The following is a 10785-nucleotide window of genomic DNA, read 5'->3' as shown; positions in this document are numbered from 1 at the left end:
TCCCACCTCATTTTCTACCCCAAAGGCTTGAGGGTCAAGGCTCAGGGTCTTTGTTAAAGCCCAACTGGAAACGGGTCCCTGTCCCTCCACCTCCGCACGATACAGGCACAAATGAGAAACAGAAACATGCAGACAGACACATAATCCTGTGTACTGTCCAAATTTGAGTTCAGCCTGAGCTTCTGGCTCCATTCTGTCCCTTCCTCTGTTCCTGTTATAACTGCAAGAAGAGGAAGCTCCTGGCTTCTAAAGATGGTAAGAGACCTTTCATTCACTCTGCTGCCGCAGAAGCCAGCTGGAGGATCCAAAGCCAAGACTGGCTTTCTAGGCTCTCAATGACTCCTTCAAGGTAATTCTAGGCTGAGAAGGTGCCCCCTCTGCCTACAACCTTTTCTCTCATGTCTGAGGCTCACAGCTGACCAGAACACACCTCCTTTCTTCTGTTTGTTCCCCAGGATGCAGTTGCAAAGGTTTATTTACATACATATTCACTTATTATCTCTCCAAAGCCTTTGACCAGAGCATACCAAGTTGGGTATCCCCATTTCACAGAGAAGACCAAGGAGGAGAGACGTGGGGGATTTTCTTAGGATCACATAATTGATGTATCATAGCTATAAGCGTTTTCTTAGGTAGGCTCCACTCCCAGTGTGGAGCCCAATGCAGGGCTCAAACCCATGACCCTGAGATCAAGACCTGAGCCGAGATCAAGAGTCAGAGGCTTAACTGATGGAGCCACCCAGGCGCCCCATAGCTATAAGCATTTTAAATGCAAGTTTGACCCCCAAACCTATGGTGTCTAGCACTTTGTTCCAGGTTTTGGGGTCCTGGTTGGTGGGTAGGAACAGGCAGGCAGTGAGGGTGGAGGTGGGAGTGGGTCAGGAGTTAAAATACATACCAGAGAAAGGAATGTTGCTTACTTTATTCTGCTATGTTTGCTTGGGTCTTCATTCCTTTCTTGGCTGAAAGCATGCATTATTTATCCCTCGCACACAGAATTTTTGTAGTCGTAATAAAGGTCAGAAGAGGAGAAGAGAGTTATCTAAATCCACAGCTATATTCAGGCGTACTTAGAATGACATATCGAGTCTAATGGAATTCATTTGGGAACAAAATAAAGATGTGAGTTTTGGTGTTTCTTCTTTCCTTCTTCCTTTATTCTCTTCTTCCTTCCTTGTTTTTCTATAAGAAAAGAAATTACAATCAAGTTTGTACCCCTCCTGGACCCATCCTCCTTCCTCCCTCCATTGACCCCAGTGCTATTTTCATTCATCAATCCAGGAAACTGGAGAACTATGTGACCCCAATTCTCTCTGGTATAAGCTTTCCCATCTCTGATTTTGTCACCCCCCCCCACCTTGGGTGTCTTCAATTTTCTCTTAAAATCCTCAAACCTAGTCATTTAATTAAAGCAATAAATATATGCTCTTTGCAGTTTGGGGGCTCAACTTTGGGGATATCAAGGCATAAAAGCAGGCAGATGGGATTGGCCATTCCAGAAAAGATGGACACACACCCCCCCACACACACACACACACACTCGGCTGGTACTTGCCAGTTCTGTGATGCACTTCTGTCAGCCACAGGATGTGCCCTTATTGGTTACTGACCTTTTATCCTCCTCTGATGACAATCCCTGACTTGATTTCTGGTCACGTTCAGCCGCAGCGAGCCCTCAAGCCGGCACATCCGCATGGGAGCTGGGGTACCTGCTGCTTTTACAAGAGATGCCTGAGTATATGGCTCATTAGGTTTTTCCCCCATGACATGAGGGAAACAAACCTGGGTCCGGAGAGGAGGTTCAGAAGGTCTTCATTCCACTCTCGTTCCTGGAGCACCACCAAAACACAGCCCCAAAGACAAAATATTGTTTTAATTGCTGAAGCAAGGGAACTGCCAAAGGCCTCCCAACAACAAATTATTCATTATATCCACCACATGCTGTCAAGATGGAGATGAGGGGGCCCAGTGGGAGGCCACACGCCCCACCTCACCTCTGAGGGAGGATGACTGTTCCCCCCAACCCGAGGAAGGGTCCTTGTCCTGAAGGTAGCGCCCAAGGGAGCTCTGAGCAGAATGGCAGGGTCTGGGTCATCCGCGAGCCCCAGGAGGGACAGACAGACACTGCGGATAATGAATTCCCACCCGCGGAAATGAGAGGATAGACGGGCCTCAGGAACAATCATGGCAACACACATTTCCAGATTTGCGATGAACGGATAAATGGCGATATAGTGTTAAATAAAAAATAAGGTCCACTCTGAGAGAAGGATGAGGAGGAAGAGGAGAGGGAAAGGGAAAGAGAAGGTGATGAAGCAAGAGGTTTGGACTGCCGGACAGAGAGCAAACATGACCGATCACCTTCCTCGTGCCAGGCACAGGGCTAAGTACTTTAAATGAATGTGTTATTTGATTTCATTCTCAAAATAGTGCAAGAGAGAGGTGATGGTCTCTGTTTTACACACAGTTAAGTTGATATAGAGGTTAGATCATTTTTTACAAGGTCAAACAACTACAACAGACATTTTAACTCAGGCGTCCTGATGCCAAAGACCAGCCCCTACCCATATCATCGACATCAGCATCACTTTCCTCTCTACCACTTCCATCATCACCGACGTGCCCCGGGCATCTGGGTATGCCACCGCTGTGACCGTACACGTGGCACATGTAATGCTCACAACTCGATTTCAAAGTCAAGCAAACCGGGTCTCAGAAAAAGTCAATGTTCTCCAGACTGCACATTTGGTAGGTGGCACTGTCCACACCCATTTGACTGCTTACTTTTTACCATGCTGATTGACTGCCTCCCGCCACATCTGGGTGTACCCAATGACCCCACTTACTGGTTATTACAACATCCTTCCCCTCCTAGACTTGGCCTCCTCATCTACCAAATGAGCAGTTTGTGCTAAATGATTTAAAACTCCTTGCCAATCTGATCTGACCAACGAATCTAATTTCAGAGTAGTGGTCGGGAGAGAATGTTTTACTTTGGGCTTGTATTTCTGAAATAACCTCTCTTCTCTCTTTCCAGGAGAGCAGTGGTAACTAACATAAGAGCCTCGGAATCCTGTAAAATGAAATCACATGGCAAAATGTGGTTATTCGGAGACAGAATAAAACAGCCCCACCGGCCTTGTGCGGTGCCTTTCACACAGCTGTCGATCACAGGTACATCTCAGCATACTTTCAGAAGAGCTGGTCCATTCTACCCAATCATCCAAGTGTGCAGCTTGGAGCTTAGCACAGTGACATCCCATAACCTGCACCCAGACATCCAGATGCCCTCCCCTCACCTACATACCCCTGATCAATTACCAAGTCTTTGATTTCGCCTCTAGAATAACCTGCACTCACCATTCCGTTTCCTGCCTCTGTTTATCTCTTCCCTGGACTATAGCAATAGCCTCCTAACTACCTTTGCACTCTACAGTCCACCCTCCTCAGTGCTAGTAGAGCACGATTTTTAAACATAAATCCCATCATGACACTCTGTTATACAACACTCAGATAATAAAGTAAAAAGAATCACTGGCATATATTAAGAAGCCATTCACGGTCTGACCCCATCCTGAATGTCCAGCTTCACCTAGCTCTCATTCCATCCTGTTCTGCCCCGACCATACTAGACCACTCATGGTCCTTTGACATGGGGTGAATTTGCATGCTTTTGTGTCTTTTTGTCCTCTTAACACGGAATGCTCCCCATCCTCTCCTGGACTCCTGGACCCTAGTGTCTGGAGAGCTTCTATTCGTGCTTCAAGATTCAGCTCTACTGTTAACTTCACGAAGACTGATCAACTTCACTTTCTTAGCTAGAGTTAATCACTCCTTTGCTCTCAAGCTCTAGCACTAAAGAGATGACATTTTAGGTAGTTGGTTTTGTGTTCACTGCCCTTACTGGACCGAGGGAAAAAGGAGATGCCTAAATACTGAACATATTCTGTGTGTCAATATCCATTTAAGATTAGACTATGCCATCTGCTTTGCTAGGTGAATTAATAAATACTTGAATGATTTAGCCAAATGAATTAAGTCAGAAGCCAAGGAGCATCCATCCTGGAATATTTGAGAAAAGCATTTGGCAAGGTCATTTTGCAAGAATCTATGAGGTCTAGTTAATAAACACACATTAAATGCTATTTGGCTCTATAGGTTGCCATAAAATTATGCAGAAAACAAAAGAATTATGTGGCCGGGACATTTTCCAAAAGTTGCTAATAGTCTTGTGGGGAAATCAATATTCACAGCAATGAAATAATCAAAAAAGAATTCAATATACCACAAATTAAATCATGGGATTAATAAAATCCAAATCAAGACTCCAAAGGGATTTTCCAAAGGGATTTGGAAGATCAAAAACAGACAAGAGCAATCCCAGACAAAAATCCTAGCAGGTTTATGTGTGGTAATTGATAATCTGATACTAAAATTTATATGATAATGGAAAGGACCTAGTGCCTCTTCTAAGGCAATTTTGGAGAAGAACAAAGCTAGAAGGCTTATATTACCAGATAGTAAGAGCTATTTTGAAGTTTTAATAATTAAAACATTATTGTATTTACACAAGAATAAACTAATATGGAAGAAAACAGTTCACAGTCCTACACATTTATGGCTGCCTGATTTATGACAGGCAAAGAATCATGTTGCCTGTCCCTTTTGTGTCTGTCTTCTTCCATTTGACTTTATGTCTGTGGCATTTATCCATATTCTTGAATCCAGCTTGAAATTGTCTATGCTCGTTGCTGTGTAGTGTTCTCACACACAGTGTGTATCTCCAATGTGGCGGAGAAATGACAGTCATTTTAATAAATGGTTCAGGGCCAATGGGATATTTATATGGAATATCACACACAAAAAATCAGTTTCAGATGGATTGCATATCTAAATGTGAAGGTTGAAACCATTAAGATTGTATGAGAAAATCTGTTTGTGACATTGGAGAAGGCAAGGATTTCTTAAACATGTCATAAAAATTGCTAACCAGCACAGAGAAAGGGATGTAGTAGATGACAGTAAAAGAGTTAAAAAGGCAACCTGGAAACTAAGAGGTGATATTTGCAACATGCGTACATCACAATGAACACAAATCCCAAATATATGAAGATTTCCTACAAATCAGTTAAAAAAAAAAAAAAGCAACCCAATGAAATGAGAAGACCCAGCTAGCCAGAAGGGATATACAAAGGACCAATAAAGCTACAAAATGTGTTTAGCTTCATGAGTCATCACGGAAATGGAAATGCATACTTCAATACCTCTCATGCCAGAATGGCTCAATAAGTAAGACAGAAAATGCTAAGTGTTGGCAGGAGTGTGGGTAACTGGAACTCATTTACACTGCTGGCAGGATTGTAAGTCACTACAACTATTCTGGGAAACTATTTTGCAGTATCTACAAAAACCAAACATAAACTTAGTCTAAGACCCAGTAATTCTACCTCCAGGAGTAGGCAGAACAGAAGTACATACTTATGTATGTACACTGATGAATTGCATGCCTATGTTCACATATGGTACTAAGACATTCATAGCAGCATTATTTGTAGTAGACCCAAACTTGGAAATTACTGAAATGACTATTGACAGTAGAATGAATAAATAAGCCATGGCATATTCTCATAAAGGAAGATTAAATAGCAATGGGAATACACAATTTAAAGCTATTTTCAACAATGTGGATGAATTTCCCAAATGTAAAGTTGAAGAGGACAGACATAAAATGGGCAGATGATATGATTCTTATTATATAAAGCTCAAAACCAATTTTTTAAAGATTTTATTTATTTATTTGAGAGAAAGAGAGAGGAAATGAGAGAGGGAGAGAGAGAGCATGGGGTGAAGGGGCAGAGGGAGAGGGAGAAGCAGACTCCCTGCTTAACCAACTGAGCCATCCAGGTGCCCAACAAAACCAATTTTGATCAAAGTCTACATAGTGGTCACTCTTAGAGTAGATAGGGACTGGAAGAGAGCTCAACACTGGGTGGCACTTCTGAGATGCTGCTAATATTCTGTTTCTTGATCTCCCTGCTCATCGGGCAAATATGGTCATTTTGTGAAAATGTATTGGGTCGTTCACTTAGGCAACATGTGCACCCTTCAAGATGCAACATGTATTGCACTTCAAGAAAAAATTAAAAACATATTAAAAACATTCATAAGAAAAAGAGTGATGAAAGGAAATCAAGGAAAACAGATATTGAAACATATTATAAAGCCATAACAATACAATACAATATGATACAATAATGGTATCTGCATAAGATTAAGAATATAGATCAATGATGGGGCGCCTGGGTGGCTCAGTCACTAAATGTCTGCCTTTAGCTCAGGTCATGATCCAGGGTCCTGGGATCGAACCCCGCATCAGGCTCCCTGCTCAGCGGGAAGCCTGCTTCTCCCTCTCCCACTCCCCCTGCTCGTGTTCCCTCTCTTGCTGTGTCTCTCTCTGTCAAATAAATAAAATCTTAAAAAAAAAAAGAATATAGATCAATGAAACACAATAGAAAGCCAAGAAAATACCTTGGTACACAAAGGAATTAATTATAGGATTCTAAATTAGTACTTCCTTCCTGAAAGCTAATTTGGCAATATAGAAAAAGTCATAAAATACCTATCTAGTTGACCAGAAAGTTCTACTTGTAGAATTTAATCCTACAGAAACAGAGATGCAGACAAAGAGTAACATAAAAGGAAATTCATTGCATTTCTGTTTATGATTCCTTTTTAAGATTTTATTTACTTATTTGACAGAGAGAGGGAGAAAGCGAGAGAGGGAACACAAGCAGGAGGAGTGGGAGAGGGAGAAGCAGGCTCCCCACTGAGCAGGAAGCCTGATGTGCAACTTGATCCCGGGACCCTGGGATTATGACCTGAGCCAAAGGCAGACGCTTAGCAACTGAGCCACCCAGGCACCCCTGTTTATGATTTTGTAATCATAACAACAGTTGACACAAACTAAGTGTGTATGATGAAGAGACTGGTTGAATAATCACGGGGTGGAAAAATACTCAGTCATTAAATTTAGGGAAAAGCAAACCATGCCAAAGCCCTTTTGGGTCTAAGAGGGGCTTCTGAAACTACTCCCTCCCTCAGACCTTTGGGGATTCTTGATCACACTTTCCTTTACCATTAAGGGCATCTATTCAAGAAGCTCTTCTAGTTTTGAAGATCTGCCAATGTATGTGGGACTTCTAAAGCTGGGAGGAGCTGTTTATGTGCACAGGGTTCAATCTGCAATGTTTATACGGATATTCAGTGTGTTAAAATTACACATTTAAAAATGAAAACCCGATTCTCCTTAATCTTTAAATTTAACTTGGAAGCTTTTTTCTCTCTATTAATAAACCTAATGACATAACACAAAGAGTAAACAGTCAAGAATCATATTTTTAAAGACCAACAAACGACAGCGGAGAATAAGCTGTGTTAAGGAAAAAAGACGGGGCATAATATATGTATGGTGCATTTTGATACACACATACACTCCAAAATGTCATGTAGGGAGATGAATGGATGACTTTTTTTTTTTTTGGAATTGTTTGAATCTTGAAAATTGTGTGGGTGTTGCTTTTAAAACAAGCTCTTTTCATTTTAAAAGAAATTAGGCAGAAATTAGAATGATGTTCCAATTTCCTTTATTAAATTATTTTTGGCAATGGAATTCCTTTAAATGAAATTTTACATGCGAAATGAATATTTGAAAAATAAAAAAGTGGATCTGTTGAGTAGTAGTGGCAGATGCAGGCTTCACATGCCTGCACTCTGTCCTGCCCCCCACCTGACTTTTCTCTTCTCCCTCCCCTCCCGGCCCCCCACCAGCACCCAGCACCTGAGACACTTCCAAAGAACCCCAAGGCATCATGGGACTGAATTTAAAAACTTGTATTTTAGATGACCATTCATTGGTATAGCAAGCCTTTCATGGAATACTCATATGTATTCAAAGTAAATTATCAAAGAATTTTTAAGATAAGATCCCATTTTTTTAAATTTTTTTATTGTGATGTTAATCACCATATATTACATCATTAGTTTTTGATGTAGTGTTCCATGATTCATTGTTTGTTCATAACACCCAGTGCTCCATGCAGAATGTGCCCTCTTTAATACCCATCACCAGGCTAACCCATCCCCCTACCCCCCTCCCCTCTAGAACCCTCAGTTTGTTTTTCAGAGTCCATCATCTCTCATGGTTCGTCTCCCCCTCTGACATACTCCCCTTCATTCTTCCTCTCCTGTTATCTTCTTCTTTCTCTTTTTTCTTAAAATATGTTGCGTTATTTGTTTCAGGAGTACAGATCTGTGATTCAACAGGCTTGCACAATTCACAGCACTCACCGTAGCACATAACCTCCCCAATGTCTATCACCCAGCCACCCCATCCCTCCCACCCCCAACCACTCCAGTAACACTCAGTTTGTTTCCTGAGATTAAGAATTCCTCATATCAGTGAGGTCATATGATACATGTCTTTCTCTGATTGACTTATTTCACTAAGCATAAGACCCTCCAGTTCCATCCACGTCGCTGCAAATGGCAAGATCTCATTCCTTTTGATGGCTGCATAATATTCCATTGTGTATATATACCACTTCTTCTTTATCCATTCATCTGTCGATGGGCATCTTGGCTCTTTCCACAGTTTGGCTATTGTGGACATTGCTGCTATAAACATTGGGGTGCACGTACCCCTTCGGGTCCCTAATTTGTATCTTTGTGATAAATACCCAGTAGTGCAATTGCTGGATCGAATGGTAGCTCTAATTTCAACTGTTTGAGGAACCTCCATACTGTTTCCAGAGGGGTTTCACGAGCTTGCATTCCCACCAACACTGTAGGAGGGTTCCCCTTTCTCCACATCCCTGCCAACATCTGTCGTTCCCTGACTTGTTAATTTTAGCCATTCTGACTGGGGTGAGGTGGTATCTCATTGAGGTTTTGATTTAGATTTCCCTGATGCCGAGCGATGTGGAGCACTTTTTCACGTGCCTGTTGGCCATTTGGATGTCTTCTTTGGAAAAATGTCTGTTCATGTCTTCTGCCCATTTCTTGATTGGATTATTTGTTCTTTGGGTGTTGAGTTTGATAAGTTCTTTATAGATTTTGGATACTAGCCCTTGATCTGATATGTCATTTGCAAATATTTTCTCCATTCTGTCGGTTGTCTTTTGGTTTTGTGGACTGTTTCTTTTGGGGTGCAAAAGCTTTTTATCTTGATGAAATCCCAATAGTTCATTTTTGCCCTGGCTTCCAGTGCCTTTGGCGATGTTTCTAGGAAGAAGTTGCTGCAGCTGAGGTCGAAGAGGTTGCTACCTGTGTTCTCCTTTAGGATTTTGATGGACTCCTGTCTCACGTTTAGGTCTTTCAACCATTTGGAGTCTATTTTTGTGTGTGGTGTAAGGAAATGGTCCAGTTTCATTCTTCTGCATGTGGCTGTCCAATTGTCCCAACACCATTTGTTGAAGAGACTGTCTTTTTGCCATTGGACATTCTTTCCTGCTTTGTCAAAGGTGAGTTGACCATAGAGTTGAGGTTCCATTTCTGGGCTCTCGATTCTGTTCCATTGATCTATGTGTCTGTTTTTGTGCCAGTACCATACTGTCTTGATGATGACAGCTTTGTAATAGAGATGGAAGTCCGGAATTGGGATGCCGCCAGCTTTGCTTTTCTTTTTCAACATTCCTCTGGCTATTCGGGGTCTCTTCTGGTTCCATACAAATTTTAGGATTATTTGTTCCATTTCTTTGAAAAAAGTGGATGGTATTTTGATGGGGATTGCATTGAATGTGTAGATTGCTCTAGGTAGCATTGACATCTTCACAATGTTGATTCTCCCAATCCATGAGCATGGAACGTTTTTCCATTTCTTTGTGTCTTCTTCAATTTCTTTCATGAGTATTTTATAGTTTTCTGAGTACAGATCCTTTGCCTCTTTGGTTAAATTTATTCCTAGGTATCTAATGGTTTTGGGTGCAATTGTAAATGGGATTGACTCCTTGATTTGTCTCTCTTCTGCCTTGTTGTTCGTGTATAGGAATGCCACTGATTTCTGTGCATTGACTTTATATCCTGCTACTTTACTGAATTCCTGTATGAGTTCTAGCAGTTTTGGGGTGGAGTCTTCTGGGTTTTCCACATACAGTATCATATCATCTGCAAAGAGTGAGAGTTTGACTTCCTCTTTGCCGATTTGGATGCCTTTGATTTCTTTTTGTTGTCTGATTGCTGTGGCTAGGACTTCTAATACTATGCTCAATAGCAGTGGTGAGAGTGGACATCCCTGCCGCGTTCCTGACCTTAGGGGAAAAGCTCTCAGCCTTTCCCCATTGAGAATGATATTTGCTGTAGGTTTTTCATAGATGGCTTTTATGATATTGAGGTATGTACCCTCTAACCCTATACTCTGAAGAGTTTTGATCAAGAAAGGATGCTGTACTTTGTCAAATGCATTTTCTGCATCTATTGAGAGGATCCAATGATTCTTGTTCTTTCTTTTGTTAATGTATTGTATCACGTTGATTGATTTGCGGATGTTGAACCAGCCTTGCAGCCCAGGGATAAATCCCACTTGATCATGGTGAATAATCCTTTTAATGTACTGTTGGATCCTATTGGCTAGTATTTTGGTGAGAATTTTTGCATCCATGTTCATCAAGGATATTGGTCTGTAATTCTCCTTTTTGATGGGGTCTTTGTCTGGTTCTGGGATCAAGGTAATGCTGGCCTCATAAAATGAGTTTGGAAGTTTTCCTTCCATTTCTATTTTTTGGAAGAGTT

The sequence above is a fragment of the Eumetopias jubatus genome, unplaced genomic scaffold (genome assembly GCF_037043125.1).
Source record: "Eumetopias jubatus isolate StellerSeaLion01/CBP00866 unplaced genomic scaffold, mEumJub1_p1.0 scaffold_10, whole genome shotgun sequence".
NCBI lineage: Eukaryota > Metazoa > Chordata > Mammalia > Carnivora > Otariidae > Eumetopias > Eumetopias jubatus.
The sequence above is the reverse complement of the archived record's forward strand: the minus strand, read 5'-3'. Positions refer to the sequence as shown.